Source organism: Meleagris gallopavo, chromosome 3 (genome assembly GCF_905368555.1).
Source record: "Meleagris gallopavo chromosome 3, MGAL_WU_HG_1.1, whole genome shotgun sequence".
NCBI classification, from domain to species: Eukaryota; Metazoa; Chordata; class Aves; order Galliformes; family Phasianidae; genus Meleagris; species Meleagris gallopavo.
The window spans coordinates 58958522-58975385 of NC_139406.1; the positions used below are offsets into that span (position 1 = coordinate 58958522).

At 36.6% G+C, this 16864-nt stretch overlaps 1 protein-coding gene and 1 long non-coding RNA gene across 6 annotated transcripts in view; one reads left to right on the forward strand and one right to left on the reverse strand.

Annotated features, from left to right (window-relative positions):
• NKAIN3 (sodium/potassium transporting ATPase interacting 3) overlaps window positions 1-16864 on the forward strand; it is a 404665-nt gene that overhangs the window by 89097 nt on the left and 298704 nt on the right. The window lies entirely within an intron of this gene.
• Window positions 4921-9330, reverse strand: LOC146544730 (uncharacterized). The gene is made up of 3 exons (XR_014882195.1): window positions 8901-9330; window positions 5796-5857; window positions 4921-5212 (listed from the first exon to the last, which is right to left on the reverse strand). It is a non-coding gene; the product is annotated as an uncharacterized LOC146544730 (long non-coding RNA).

A 16864-nucleotide genomic window follows, 5' to 3' on the forward strand; every position in this document is an offset into this window, starting at 1 on the left:
TGGTGAGGTGGAGTCATTAGAAAAGCAATAGTCCTGGACTGGTAGTCTTACTTGTGCTTCTAGGACAAAGTTTCCATCTGTTGATGGTTCTTTGAGTGAAAGATGAGGTGAAAGACTAAGCCAGAATTTAAAAGAAACTGTTCCAGTGAGGTCACAAGCAGGAAACTGATTTTTCTAGTGCACGGATTTCTACATAGTCATAGTTTTGATGTGCTTTAATATTGCCATAAGCCAAAGTTTTATAATAAAAGTGAATGAGCATTTGCTGGCAAAACGTATTCAAATATATTTTCTCCAGTTGTTGATTTAACATTCCTTTTGAAAGCTGCTATAGGCTTTGGTGACTAATTCTGTGACAATTAAAATGATATGTGTAAAAGTGCTGATTTGTCTCTGTATCAGCACAATAAAATTGGACATACTTGCTAGCATGAGTTGATCTTATCCCTTCTAATTTGCTAAGGTTATCACAAGGGTCTTGAAATATAGCCTATTTGTGCAGATCTAATTTCCAGCCTACTCCACCTCTACTTCATGTTTCTTTAATGTTCTGCACAAAAAAATAGATTAGGTATTTGGAAGGAACTCACTGTATTTCAAAATACCTACATAAGCCTTTGCAGCAGGGGGATCTCGCTATTAATTTCAGGGAATATTGCACCAAAACTGTGGCCATAACTTAATAAAACAGAATGGATGGCTGCAGATAATTAACCTTTCAGTCTCATGTATTACTAATTCTCTGCAGTTCGGATGGGAATTGAACAAATGCAGTGATGTTTTGCTGTTCCTTATATTCCATAAATGTGATAGGGAAGACGGGTGATTTAAATCTGTAGCGTTGGCACTGCCTTGTGGCTGTGCTGAATGCCTCATCATTTCTTTTAAAATCTTCCCTTTCCCACCTGTTACTTCTTTAAATGTGTTGTATTTGTAAACTTGATGGAACAAGTGCTGTGTTGCTGCTGATTGCTTCAATAAGCCTTCAATGAGACAGCCCCTGTTTTTTTTCTAGGTTCTTCTTTGATAAAATAAATGCTTTATAACATGAAACTTGAAAAAGACTGTTGATACAGGAATTTTTAATTGGATTCTGGTTTGAATATTTGTTTACTTGAACCTGTGCATCTTTATATGAACTGTGAGTTCAGTAGGAGCTAAGGGAGGAAGGGATGACTGCTTTACTTGAGTATGAAGATGCTGATCCAGAGCGAGGATGCTGGCTTTAGATGGCTAAAGATGGTGCTTTAGAGATGGGTTTTGGAACCAGTCTGAGCCTCTGCAAGGATAAGGGTGTGGAAGTAGTAGTATTGTGAAGTTTGTTGATAAATGAAGCCAGGAGGTGTTGTCAAAATGAGGGCAATGCGACTGAATGAAGTGAAATCGGTAAAAATTGAATGGTGCAAAATGCAAGACTTCGCATTTAGGAACTGATATTGGGATTTATTGCTCTTAGTATAGAGCTATTGAGTTGAAAATAGCTGAGGAAGACATTATCTTATAATTTGCTAAAAATGTCTGTGAACAGTTAAGAAAAAGTGCATTAGCAACAGGCTGGATATGGCGAACCATAAAGTCTCTTCCAATGTTCCTGTACCAACTGCTGATTTAGCAAGTGCACAGATGGTTTGAAAACAAAAGTGAATACAGAAACATTTATTGAATACCTGATTTCTTCAATACCAAGTGTATACTTTTGCAAGCAGTATTTTGAATAAATTGTCATGTCATGCATAATGGAATATTGGCCCCTTATAATTAATTCCTTATTGCTTCTAATTTAATTTGGTGTTCCTAAATGAAGAATTAACAGGTGATAATAATCAAATGATTATTATTTTTTTTCCTCTGTATATATTTGCATGCTAAAGAATGCAAATACAACTTTACAGCCACTTTTGTGAAGACTGCAGCTTGTAATTGAGAGACATCAACCTTCAGGGAAAATAACATTAAAAAAAGAAAAATAGCAAATAACTTTAGAACAGTAGATGAGATGTGATAGGCTATTCTGTTGCCTGGAGGTTATTATCTGTATTTCTGTATTGACTGAAATACTTTAATTTTGCATTCTGTCACTGTTGTGCATTCAGTACTGCTGTTCTGAGGAAGAGAATATTCTAATCAAATGTGTTGTTTTGTTTTTTTTTTCTTTAAGTGAAGTGTTTAATATATGTGTTTGTATGATTACCTGAAACTAACTTTTTTTTGGTCTTCAGCAAATCAAACACTAGATAATTTATAACATTTAGTGGCTTTCATACAGATTATCACAATTGATTCAACAGGCAATGAATTTTAAGCAACGAATAAAATTAAGCTTTAAGGTGTGATTTAAGCAGAGAAATTGACTTTGTGGCTGAGAAGGGAGGATAGGATTGAATTACCAACAAATGAGGCAAAGAAAGCAAAAGCATGTTCCTAATTGGAGAGAGATGTGACAACTCAAAGTGGGATGAGAGGTATGCAAATTGCAACAAAGTGAGGGTGTGAGTACTAGATCAGAGAGCTAAGACGGGAAAGTCACTATGAGGTTTACAGAAATATGTTCTTGAAAACAACAAACTTTTAGATTCATCTCTGGGTGGAGAGGCTAACAATGGAATACACATCTTTGTGCCTCAGAGAATAAGACATATATTTGGCTAAAGCATTCTTGGTAATTTTAAATCTGAGGATGAAAAGATGCGAAGAATAAGAGCACAGAATAGTTTTAAGCTGGGATGTATTGAACGAGGCAGTACTACAAGCCACTACTTCCAGCTATATCTAGTCCCTAAAGAAAGATGTATCTTGTCTTTGGCTATTGTATGAAGTTATTCAAAATTTCAGAGAGCTGAAAGCTGAAAATTGAGGAGACTGCAATTTCAGTTGAGGAGAGAGTCTGGAGCTTTCTTGTACCTAGCAAACAGGAAGATTGAATGAACACACTCTTACACTTCTCCAAATCATGGAGCATTCCAGCTCTAGATTGCGACTATGCTTTATTAGGTAAACAGTCTCTTTTTGAATTTCTGGGAACTCTTATAGATAGATGTATAGATATCAATGCATTTGCATTTTCAGTGCCAAATGGGAGATTCTCAAATGAACATCAAAGAATTATTTTGGAATGGTGTATTTTGAAGGATGCAGTTGTACATCTGTTGACTTAGAATAGTGAACAGCAATCTGTACTATCTGACATTTTCTATGTGACGGATATATTTGGATTGTCATCTTTATGGAATTTGCAGCTCTCTTGAAACTGTTGATGTTTATGAAAGGAAGACCCTGTGCTTCTGTCTTACTTTGTAAAATAGGTTTTCTTCACACATTCTTGTCATGAAAGACCTGACAGAAAGGCATATCCTTTCATTGTGTAATGGAACTCACAAGTTGCATAGGAAATGTACATTGTTTTGGTTTAAATAGCAGTCAAGCATATATCGAACACAAACTGCGTATCAAGAAATTTTATTCTTTGATCCAACCTATGAATGGCAATTCACGTTCTCTTTCACTACCCAGTGGAACTTATTCAAATTTTACTGTTTTTAGAAGATCCTTGAATTAGATAACATGTGTTCTGAGTGCATGCGCTCTTCATCAAAACCTTCAAATTGTTTTTGCATGACCAAATGCTACAACTAATGATACAGTATCTACTGAATGGATTCATTTTGAAATCTTGGGTGCTAAAACCCTTGAATAAGAACAGCACCCTAAGGTCTACCAATGTCAATGGGGTGTTGATGAGAAATTTTCTTTGTGACTTGTCCTTAGCTAACTTTTGTCTGAATAGAAAGTTTAACCATTATGGATAAGTCACTAATTGAAGACAAACTGTAGATTTATTAAGTACAGATGAATTTATATGCCACATCTGGAAAGTTCAGAAAAAAAATGTTGAGCATATCATTGCAGAAAAACAAATGACCTACAATAGTAGGTTTCAGTTGGTTTATTCATAACTGTGTGGTAAGAATTTCTTTATGCTTAGAAATGTAAGTGCCCACGGGTTTATGTCAGCAGTTTCATGAGAATCCTTATTAACAGCTCAAGGGTGAAAAATTAGATCTCATCAGTGAAAATCAGAGATTGGAAAAGCTGTATTCAAAAAACTAGATGTCTTCTACCTATGGTATGTGCAATTAAAAAACATCAGCAAACAGATTTTCTACAGGGACATGTGAAATAGTATTTTTGTCTTGTTTTCTTTGTAAAAAGCTTTGGTCACTGTGAATGTATTTGACTGTGTTATGAGAGTGTACAAAACCATTTGGCAGCTTCATGTTGATTAAAAACATAAGTTTTTATTCTAATGTTCTCATAGCCCTTTGTGTGGGAACTATTGAATCACGGTCTGAACCTCTGATTGATCACCTGAGGCAAACAATGAGTCAGATGTGGGAGCACAGGTGAAGGCAGTTCAGCTGTGTGACCAGAAGGGGTGGAGCCTGGCTGCACCTCTCCTAACCCCATTTAAGGGCTGACTGCCATTGAGAAAGGATCTCTCTCTGGAGATTGCTCCTGTTGGAGTTTTTATTCTGTGAGCCTAGGACTTAGGTAAGCTTTTTCATTCATCTCTGATTATCCCTCTCCAATGTGATAATCTTTCCAGCTATACATTCTCTAAAGACCAGCCTAACTTCTCTGTATACTTGTTGATTATACATCTGTATATTCGTTGGTTATATGTCCTTCAAAATAGCGTAGAGAAAAGCTGGCATCAAATTTTGTCATGGTGGTACCAGGATTTTGTATGGAGCATGCTAGAACGGAACTGGAATTTTGTATCTTGTCTCTGAATGAAAAATGAAGGCAAGTCTGTTTGCTTCATGTAACTTTTTATTAAAAAGTGAACAAACCTGATAAGTTGCTGATTTGCTGCAATGCAAAAGGGTACATACTCTAAAGTAAGTAAAAATGTGTGGTGGAATTTCAAAAAGAAAAAGAGAAACTTTAGGCATTTGTTGTCCTCTGTGAAGCAGATGTTAGGCTATGAAACTTCATAATCTTTTTCTTTATGCTAAATTAGGCTCACTCTTACACAGCTCCATCTTATTTTATTGTCATCCGTTGTTGTCTTGTAACTCATGCTCTCAGTTACGTTTCTGGTCTGACTTCTTGCGAGAGCTGAGTAGCATTCTGCGCTGTAGTTGGTATTTACAACCAGGAGACTTGCTTTATTGGTTGTTGATTGATTTTTCAATAGCTCATTTTCATTTTCCTGTTAGAAGAATGTAAAGGTGGAGCAACAAGTTAAAGTGCAGGCATGATGCTTAACCAGAGGTCTAGTGGATCACTAAATGAATAGTGCATTCTAGTCACATAGAAAAAGCTGAGAAGATAGAGTCACGTTATTGAATTAATTTACATGAATATAGGTAGCTATCGCGTTCTGTAATGTTTCAGAAGGCTACTGACAGAAACATCTGTTTTCTGAAAGGTTTGCTGAAGATATGGGCTAGGATCAGTGTTCAAACCTGGTGCCCCCAGTCAAGCCACAGCACACCCGGAAGAAATGGGGAACAACTGTGGTTCTAGAACTAGGTCACTCAGTGAATCTGATTATGTTTTCAAAAGAATGAGTTATATCTGTACTGTAGATTATATAGGGCAATAACTTTTATGGAAAGGGCTACGTAGGCAGTATATCTGCCTGCTAGGAGAAATGAGAAGCTGTACTTGCTTACTTTGTTACGCTGGAGAAGAGGAATTAAGCCATTGATCCATGTTTGCCATTTCTGTGTACATTCACATTGAACTTTCTTTTCCTACACTGAAAAATATAATAAGAAATAGTCACCAACCTCCTCCTACTGCAGATCATGATTCTGTGGATATCAGAGTGTGGGCAGTTCTTTTCTCTCTGCTTCAAGGAAAGAAAATAATAGTTAATGTCATTCCTTTCTTTCATGCCCAAATTTGTGCATAGCTCACTGTTGTTTAAAAAGCTGTGGAAGGTAGACTATATTGCTCTATTTTGATACCCCTGAATGGTTAACTCCAGTCACAAATTCTCAAAGCAGTGAATAAGATCACTGAAACAGACCTCCCACTGAATCCTGCTGAGGTTCCTAACAAAAATAATTAGTCTCAAGCCTACTTATTTCAACATTGTTCACTCACTGAACAAATGGGTGGAAAAAGATCTTCCTGAAATAATTACCTAGTTCACAGATTATGCTTCTGGCTGAAAAAAAGTGCTTAGCCTTAATGGAGGCTCAAGGCCGCTTTTCTTATTTTGCTAGGTTCATCATAGTATTGAACAAGTTTCATGTTGGTTTCACTGAAAATACATTTTATTATTAATATTTTATTTTTTTTTGTAGTGATATTTGTGTGCCCTTGTAAACCAGGTTCCCACTTTTCTAAGCATTATGAGTGCATACAGTGCAGTGACTGGCTTTTCCTATACAGGTTTTATATCATAAGTAGTAAAATGAGGAGGCAAATCAATAAGCAGCTGGTTTCTCTTTAAGAAGAAGATAAAAATTGCTGTGGTATTTTTAGCTACATTGCTTTTCCTCATTTTCAGATCTGATCTTTTTTCAGTTATATTTCCAAATGTTTGGAGAACAAAGTTCAGTTCTCTCATCTAAATTCACAGTAGAATATAAAAGTTCCAGCTTATGAGTGGCTGAAATTATATGGAAGGGATCCTTTGTGGCCCTCACCATTCCTTCACTTACGGTAAAGCCAGCGTGGTCATGAACACAGGCACAGTCCTGCTGCTGGGCAAGCTGTGGACTAGATTGCAGCCAACCCCTTCACTTCTGAGGAGGGAAGAGAGCAGCCTCTGCAGAGCGGTTCCAGTGTGAGAATGTGGGTAACAGGCAAAGCCTTAGGTTTGTCCTTGTCCCTGCAGGACATGAAGCCCTTGCGCAATGGCTGTCAGGGTTCATACCACTTCCCATTGTGAATGATGTAACCTGATCTCGTATCAGCCATAGAGCACTAAAACAGAACACTGCTCCTCTGATGTGTTTGTGTCCAACTGTTCTTTATTTCTAGCTTCTTGCCATTCTAGCCTCATCACTTGCTGTTCTCAGCATGTCCATATGCCCTCTTGATGCCTACTTGATACCCACTTTTACTGGGGCTCGGGCTTTGCTTTTTGACTAAGAGCAGTGCCTCTGTAGCAAATGCCCTGATCCAATGGAACCAGCTGGGTGGTTCATTTGACTTTGGATAAATTCTCTAGGATTTGATTTTGCCTGCGAAGTAAGAAAGGAGATTTGAAACCCAGGCTGGAATGCAGTGCAGTAGAGCGGGTTTAAAACCATTGTTAGGCAGCTGCTCAACCAGCTTTGGCAGCTTTGAGGCTGTCAAAGCTGTGTGATGGGTATCAGTGACTGAGTGACTGCTGCCATATGCTGTGCCACCAACGCTGCTGGGCCATAAAGGAGCTCCAGCGGATGTGGCTTTGGGCACATACGGCAGTGTTTGAGTGCTGGGTTTGGCTACAGGCATTATCACTGAAGGGGATTCTTTTAACAGCCTTAGCTATTTTGAAAGAAATCGGACTACACAATGAAAAGCATTTTGTTTGGAAATATTTACTTGAAGGCAAGAGAGCAGTAAAAATATAAATCTCTTGACAAACTCTCCCTATTGTATCATCACTGCTGATACATAGCAATTTCTTGCTGTGTTTTGAACTAGAAAATCCGAAGAAATGCTCAGTTTGTCTCTAAAGTGCAGCACTATAATGCTCTTGTTACAGGTTTACATCTGACACAAGAGCAGCTTCATCTGTGTTTGCAGATGTTTTCTTCCTTCTGCTAAGTCCTAGCAGCAACTCATGTGCAATGAAAAAGAAGACTTGCAGCAGCATACAATAAGTCAGCTAATTTGGAGAAGCATTTTTTGAATGTTAAAATTTCAAAACAATTAGCTTAATACTGGTTTTTCATATTACTTCCATCCTCAAAACATTAACTGCTTGTTATATATTCTTTCCATTGGTCCATCTATTACACCAGTCTATTCTGTTCTTATACTTACCAATTGCACCCATGGGTCTGAATTTATTGGAACAGTTAAATGACATTTAATGCACTGTAGCTGGGAAACAGAGCCAGTAGACAAAGCTATTATTATACTAATGGAGTTTTTAAAATGACATCTCAGTAAGCTCCGCATTATGTTCTATAGTGTTCTCAAACTCCATGACAGGTAAGATAGTTTAATATCTTCTGAGCTGTGTACAGTTATGGCTTATTTGCTTAATGAACCCATAATTTCAGATATTATTTTCCGTTATTTTTAAATACGCTTAAGTGTATAAAACAGTCATTAAAAATAAACAAGCTGAAAAGTTGTTCTGAAATTTAGAGGCAATTAACCTTCCGGAAACATGAGGATGTAGCAGTGCATGGTTTCTATTAAGATTTAGGATAAAATTACTTGAGAAAGACATAGAAACCAAAACCAATACTGGTATAAATGAGATTGACTCACCTAATTTCTATGGAATTATGATATTAAAAATTCCTAAGTAATTTCCCAGACTGAAATACAGTCTGAGTCCAAGTTTTTTTTCAGAGCTCAATATCTCAAGATATCAGTTATTTCTGTGATAGCTCTGAGACCTAATGATTGCTCTAATACTGCCCTTCAGCATCTCTTGTAGCTCTAGTGGATATAAGCAAGGCAAAGACTGTGAGAAGAGTTTTGCTGTTACAGCAGTTGGTGTATTTTGAAACAAAGAGAATTTGAGATAACATACATCCTTCTTTGAAAATATTAAAGAAATTCATAGGATCTACATCTTTGCTGATAAACAAGAACAGTTGCTTTTAGGGAATTGGACAGTAAGTAGAAATATCCAATCTCAGATATGATTGAATTAAGATTGCTGACAATTTCCTTCAGCAAAGATTTCTTGTAAGTTGGAAGAAGGTTAAACAAACCTCAGTCCCTATTTTTTTTTTAATTCGAATCATTCCTTTTTTTCTTCCAACGAAGTTCAAATGGCATTCAGATCCAAGAACTCTGCTGTGCTGCTTCCCAAAGGGTTCAAGGCAACATTCCTGCGTTCATGCTGATTCTTCTGTAGATAGACAAGTACAGCATAATCAGTATCCTATTGTTCAATGAACAAACAAGAAAAAAAACTGCCCATGAGCAGGAGGTGAGAGAACATTGTTCCTCTGCAGTTTCACTACTCTTGCAGTGTTTGCCGGCCAGATGAATGATGTAACAGTTATGCGTGATTCTTAGCTATAGGAATACATAATGGATTTGTTTTCATTCCCACTGTATTCTTGGTACTCAGTTCTTCTTTCATTGATAAGCTGGTTATCACAACAGCCTCAGTCTATGTAGCATTGCCTGCCTACATCCTTTGATACGAAACTTGGAAATAATACTTAATGGAAGTCAACAGTTGTTGCAGGCTGCCAGTTGTCCAACAGCAGCCTGTTTAGACAGCCCTTTCCCTCTGCCCCAACTCCATCTGTTGGGAGCTTTCTGTTGAGATGCTGGAGAAGTCACAAGCAGTGTTGGGAAAACAGGCAAAAGACCTCACTTGCAGCAATGAGTTGATTGAGACTATAGAGTTTGATTGGTGCCTTCCTGAAAGTCAGATAAATGATCATATGTCATTATAAAAGAGAATATACCTGTCCAAGGCAAAAGTATTTTTTCTTTAAAAAAAAAAAAAGACAAAAACACATTATTTTTAATTCTGCAATTGTTTTCTTTCCTGTGACATACTTTTTACTGACATAGAATGTCTGTCCTCCCAGTAATAATTCCCATGATGACACTCAACAAACTCCTCAACTTGCCTGAGGAACAACTACTTAAAAGTATGACAGGTAAGGTTGCCAAGTAACTTCATAAGGGGAAAAAAAAAAAAGAGTTCTGCGCAGCTGAATGTTAATCCTTTGTTTACATTTTCTTTTTTAGTTACACTTTTACTCTCCATTTTTGGAAACAAATATACAGATTTGGAAGAAATTGTCCTGTAAGGTACAAGTAGATATGTCCCTATTTCAAAACTGCTATTTTCCTTTTGGTAATATCAGCATTTCTTTTATTAACTGCTGTTCTTCAGATCTGAGATTGCTCATCTTCTTCCACATCTGTGTATGATTCAGCTAGTGCTGAATCCATGTACATGTCACCAAGCACCAGCTGAAAAATAGCTATAGTTCTTTCTGTCTGTTGTTGAAGTCTAGGACCTGCTGTCTTTCTTTCTGCTTGTAGAAAGAGAATGGGATGCTTAAATGCATAAACAACTATTAAATAAGGTTACTTTTTTCATACTTCTGGCATGGTCTACAACCCAGCAAAGCTAGTATTGCTTTTCAAAGCATATGCTAAACCACAGGGCTATCTCACTGCTTAGTTCTGTCACTTGCATTGAAGTCCATCAGGAATGTGCTGTTCTCAGACTGTACAAAACAGCAGTTTAGAAATGATGGTGACTCTCACTTCTAAAGTAAAGGTATGACAGGAGAGGGGTGATGTGAATCTGATCAAAATTCCAAATGCCAAGATACGATACACTAAAAAAAATCCAATTGATAATAGAAACCCTGTGATTTGCAGTTGTGGTGAGCTTTGCTATCAGTGTTCCTGCTGAAATAGATATTTATTTTGGTAAATCATTCAATAGAAGTACGTGAAGCTTATATAACAAAACTTTGTGGATACACAATTTGTAGAATAGCCATCCCCAGTCAGTCTAAATGGAGGATTGTAGTGCAAAATGAATTTCAATCTTAGATGAACCATGACATATACCCTAGTGTCATAATCACTCTGAACTTTCTAAAGTTCATAAAGTGTATTTTGGAACTAATTAACAGGCTGTTTTTTTAATACTCTGAAGACCTGAAGTTAGTAGTTTGATAATTAGACTGTTTCATATTTAGACAAAAATTGGTGATGATTACAAATGCCGAGGCACTGTGCGGGTCAATTGTGCATCATTATTTGAGCTACTTAACGAGTTTTAATAGTATCTGATAAGGAGCTAAGTGCTTTGTAAGCCAAAATAGAGATGATTTTTTTTTTCATTATACAGTATATCTATGGGTATAAATAGGTTTACATTTTCCTACTTGATTAAAAGAAACTGAAATCATTCATATGATGCTAAAATATGTAAGCACATGAGATGTGACTACTGCTGGTAGTGGTATCTCCTCACATCTATGTACATTAGGATTTTTGAGAGTCAGTTGTCTTTTTCTACTTTGTGTTAGGATGAAAAAGAGAGGTGATTTTTAACAACGCTTTCTTGTGAAATACGCATCTCAGAGTCATGCTCCATGGACCTGCATGTGCCACCTTTGCTCATGTCCACTTGAACTGTCTGAAAAAACAAAATAGGGAGTTTTTGCCACTGGCAAAAAGCTATGGTTACAAATCTTGGAGTATTAAAGTCTTTAGTGGTGCTGCTATGTTTGTACTGTCAGATATCTCAGCTGAAACTTCACTTCCTTAGTTTTCATAGGATTTAGTTGAACTGCCCTTATCATTTGCTGCTTACTTTATATTCCATTTTCATCTGCTGTCAGAAGATACCTGTGCCTCTGGTACGCATCAGGAAATTTGACAGACTCTTCTGTCAAATGTAAGCTAGAGGATGGACATGCTGTACAGCGATAGCAATGAAGTTACAGAAATCTCAAAATTTGCAACAAAAACGTCAAACATTTGTGTGCTGTCTGTACCAAACTTTTGAAGTTTTTGAAGCTTTGTTCACTCATCTCCCACAAATGAAACCTTCCAATATCTCAAGTAAGGAAAATCTTAGAAATGGAAGCTCTTAAGAATAACCTGGCATTTTTGAAAAATATCTAGAAGGAGTTTTTCTGTGAACCACTCTAACAAATCCATTTGCCATCTTTTTTTTTTTTTTTAGAAGATTTTCCTTACTGTAAGTACACTTCCACCAATGCTTAAAATTCACACGATCTCCTAAAAGACTGTTCTGTGAGTCATTATGAGAAGGGGAATGACAGATTCTCTTCTGTTGTGGTGGTTATTTTGCTATTTTTTTTGCCAGGAATGGAAACTGATGCTGACCTATTGTGAGAAAAGCAGCTTGCTGGCAAGAGAGGGTTTTCCAGCCTTAGGAATATTGTGATGCAAAGGAGAAGAATTGCTTCCAATGTCAAAGTCTTAAGAAGAAGAGGCCCTCTGGGTAGCTTTTTAATTTAAATTAAAACCTCTGTACACTAGGGAAATAGGCCACACATAGACTGTCTTTGTGCAGAATATAGTCTTCCAAGGGCCTCTGGTGCATGCAACAAGAAGCTCTTGCAGACTTTGAGCAACTTGGTCTAGTGGGAGGTGTCCCTGCCTATAGCAGGGGGGTTGGAACTAGGCAATCTTAAAGGGGCCTTTCAACCTAAACCATTCTGTGATTCTATGAAGTGTGAGATGAAAGAATTTTGATCCCTATTTAAGTATCTCTTACACTTCTAAAGAGTACTTAACAGGAAAGTTAAGAGTTATTTGGACCTACAGGATAAGACTTCGTATATTCATGGTGAAGTTTCTACGCTGTGCCAGTGATCCTTTAACCTCCTACAGGTGTGCTTTGGTTAAACTCATACTTTAAGGATTCTGAGATGATTTTGCTGTTTTTTTCCTCAGTAAGGTTTATCTAGCTGAGAATTTCATGCAAAAAAAAAACAAAAAAACAACAACAAAAAACACCTAGTTGTTTCCCTCTTTCTCTGCAAGTTAGGACACTTGGTACCAGAATGACCATGAAAATAGAAACAAGGAGTCTAAATATTGTGTGTTGTGCTCCTCTGCATGGTGGAAAACATTATTTGCAGCAGTCGTTAGGGCTGCATGTACATTGTGGTTGAATAAAAGGATTTGTAGTAAGGAAGAAATAGACATGTCTTGAGGGGACATCAGTGAAATGGAGCTAATGCAAACCCTTCTCTCACCAACTCTGAGCAATTCTTGTGTGGATGCTAACCTGAGACCAACCTGTCAATGGAAATGCAGAGATAAGTAACTGTTGGGGTAGTGAGGAGAACTGGCTGGAAGTGTCCAAAAGTGCTGATGATGCAATAGAATGAGGGATACATGTGGCTATCCACAACTATGGGGAAGAGGAAAATGACCTTCAGGACAAAAGAGCAGAAAAATCTCATCTTCAGGAGCTGAAAGGTGGACAGGTTGGTGTTTTATGTAAAACCAATATGATGTGTGCTGTGTCAATCTGAAACAAACTTCTGATTTCAGTTCTGTGGTTTTATACCTTTCACAACAACAACTGCTGAAGAAAATAAAAATTTTGTAGATTTTTTTTTTCCACTTTTCTGGAAAAGTCTTTTTTTTTTTTGCTTTTTTTTTTGCTTTTTTTTTTGCTTTTTTTTTTGCTTTTTTTTTTGCTTTTTTTTTTGCTTTTTTTTTTGCTTTTTTTTTTGCTTTTTTTTTTGCTTTTTTTTTTGCTTTTTTTTTTGCTTTTTTTTTTGCTTTTTTTTTTGCTTTTTGCTTTTTTTTTTGCTTTTTTTTTTGCTTTTTGCTTTTTTTTTTGCTTTTTTTTTTGCTTTTTGCTTTTTTTTTTGCTTTTTTTTTTGCTTTTTTTTTTGCTTTTTTTTTTGCTTTTTTTTTTGCTTTTTTTTTTGCTTTTTTTTTTGCTTTTTTTTTTGCTTTTTTTGCTTTTTTTGCTGTGAGGGGTTGTTGTTTTTCAAATGAAGACATACTTTAAAAGCTTTCCCTTTGATCTCCCTGTTTGTATCTGTGGTGAAGTAGATGACCCTGGAGCTGTTCTGGATATTTTAACTTTTGTCTTTCTCTTCCTTTGCCTCCCCCTTTATATTTTTCTTAGCCTTCTTAACTTTTATTCAGGCATTTTTACCGAAGCAGTATTTTTATTTGTCTTCCCTATCAGCTTCACTATGATACTTGAGGTTTTTGTTGAGTAATTTACAGCTCGCAGGAGAAAATATCCTTATCTGTGATTTGAAAAAAATATATATTTGTTGTTAAAATTATTTGCAAACAACTTTTAGAAGCAGCTGAAGGTCACTAGCTAGTGTGAAAACAGCTCATGTAGACATTGAAGAAATCTGGCAGTGCTTATGGATTTAATTCTATCCATATTCACATAGCTGTGTTTGTGTCTGTCAATAAGTATTTCCATTTTGACTGTAAAACTTTAAATCAAAAGCACAGATGAATAAGGAATGATAAAGCATTTGACACTGCTATTTATGCTGATAATAATTCTCTTGCACAGAGAGCCCAGCATCTGACATACCTGGTTTAAAATAACTGTGGGAACTTTGTGTTTGGTTTAAAGTGTTTAAGATCACAGTAATTGAATGATTTTTGCATAAAGAATGCCAGGAAAGTCTCCATACATCTGAGTCTTCAAGTTGTAGTCCTAATGTTGAATTAATTTTTACATCTAACAAAAGATAGAAGTTTTCTAAATTTAGCGCTATTATTTGCTAAGTTTAATTCTTGTACTTATGTATCTTTAAATCTGCACATTTTTAAAATGTCTTTTCTTCCTGTCTTATCTCCATCCACTGATAGTATTTTTGTCCTCGCTGCTCTACACAATTCTCTCAGTCTAGTATCATCAAGTTCATAACTGCTTTGAGCAATAAAATTCTGATCAGATCATGAAAAGATATTAGCTCTTCCTTCTAAGACAGACAAAGTTCACCTGTGTACTTGATTAGACCTTCAGGAGGAGAGTAGGAAGTGACAGAAAAGTAATAGTTTCCAAATGGTTGCTCTGGGAATATTGAGAGCCACCAAGAATGCAAACAGCTGTGAGTTCAATTTATGCTGCTCAATTTCCAGTCATCAATATGCTTCAGAGTGCAAGAGCAGGACATATAAGGACAAATATTCTTGTTATCATGGTGTTTATAGGAGAATATTATACATAAAGGTCTGAGTTGATGGTTGTTTTTTTTTTTTTTTTGAAAATACATTTTAAAAAATTTCCAAGTCTGAGATTTCACAGATAACCTTGAATATTCATGACGTGTCTGCTTTACTGCTTTTCATTCTTAACTTATGGCTTAGTGGATACAAGAATGGAGTGAAATCCCTAGAAACACAGAGAAAGTAAGTGAGAGAGAGAATACCCTCTGCTCCTGTGCCACATGGATTTTTGCAGATATTTTAGTTCCACATAAGGAGTTATCATACAGCACAGGCAAGCAGCTATGATTCTTACTCTTCGCCCACTTCTTTACTGCTTGCACACACAAACTAAAGATGATTCCTCTGTCTAGATAGAAAGAAACACATTCATTCAACCTGTCATCCTCAATACAATCAGTGATGTGTTTAATCAGGTTCTAACTTCTATCTTGCTTTTCTTCAGCCTGACTGAAGCACAAAAAATAAATTCAGTGAAGTACATAGCAACAGAGAATTGATGCCTGCTAGATTGGTGTCTTGCCTTCATTCTTCTCAGTTTGAGAGTTTATTGTATTGCTTTCCTTGTTCTTTCCTATGCATGTGTTCCTCCTATCTTTCTCTTGTGTACACACATCCTTCTGACCTAAAATGATAAAGCAAGCATATATACTGAATATGTAACTGAGTTAATGATTTCTATATATGTTGCATTTTATTGCAATTAATTGAGGGCATTAAAACCAATTAGAACACTACTTAATGTGTTGTAAAATGATTACTATAAGAGCAGTCAATTAACAAGATAAAATTTGCAAGAATACCTTAAAGGTGACATGTGAGAGCTTTTAATAAAAAAGAAAAGAAAATCCTTTTTGGACCTCAAATCATTATCAGAGTTTACAAACAAAGATCCTTCATTACTGTTTTGTCAAGGCTGAATTGTGTGCTCGCCCCCAGCAATGATGATAAAGCTTATGTGGGACAGACAGCACTGGGAGGGCAGGCTCAGAGTGCACTCAGTATGGACGCTCTGCAAAGCCCAACTCTAAGCTCACCTTGTGTATTTGGGCACTGGAAATGACCTCCCCAACTTACATCTTGTGCTAAGGAGAAAGATGTTTTTGACTCCTGAATGGGATTGAAGGCTCAAAATGCAAATATGCAGAAAGCACAGGTTGTAAGAGGCCCCATTCTTCTAGGAGCAGTGACAGCCTGAAGCTTTCAGTGTCTGTGTGGCAATTGAAATACAGGTACTTGCCATCACTGACTGCTGAACAGCTGTAAAGTGCTGAATGCCTGGTAATCCACTTAGTGAGCCTGAAGTCATGCCACCGGCGGTGCTTTCTTTATTTATGTGTTTGGTTTTATTTTAAATACAGTTCATATCATCATTGCAGAGGTGGTTTTCCCAGCCTAGTCTGCTGATAAATGCTGCTTAGAAGCTTGAATTTAATCTAATCTGAACAATCTGGCAGTTTATATCTAAACAACGTGTACGACACAGCAAACATTCACACATGATTTCACTGATATGATTAACATCTTTTAGATGAGTATGAAGTTTGTTTTCTGAAGTAACAAGGAGGCTTAATTCCTCATCAAGTGTGATCTTAAGGTTTATCCTCCTGTATTTGGGTGCCGTTGCCTTTCAGAGAGAGAGACGAGAGAGGTGAAGCATTGCTTGGGTGCATTTACAGAGGTGATCGGGGTGATGCGGGCTCAAACCATGAGGGCAGTGTGTGGTCTTCCTTTGCCAAGGTTGAAGCTGTGACCTTGTCTGATTTACAACAGTAATTACCATGAGTACACTTAGGAAAAAGAGTAGATAGAGAATTTGTTATTTTCATTTCATTTTGATCCCTGTGGTATTTAATATGATCTCAATAGAAATTTTTCTTGAGTCATTTGGTAGTGGTTTTTTTGTTTTTGTTTTTTCCCAGTAAATGTAAATATTAGTTTTCCCTATTTTTAATGCTGTTGTGATATTCTAACCAAAAAATGTCTTCCATAC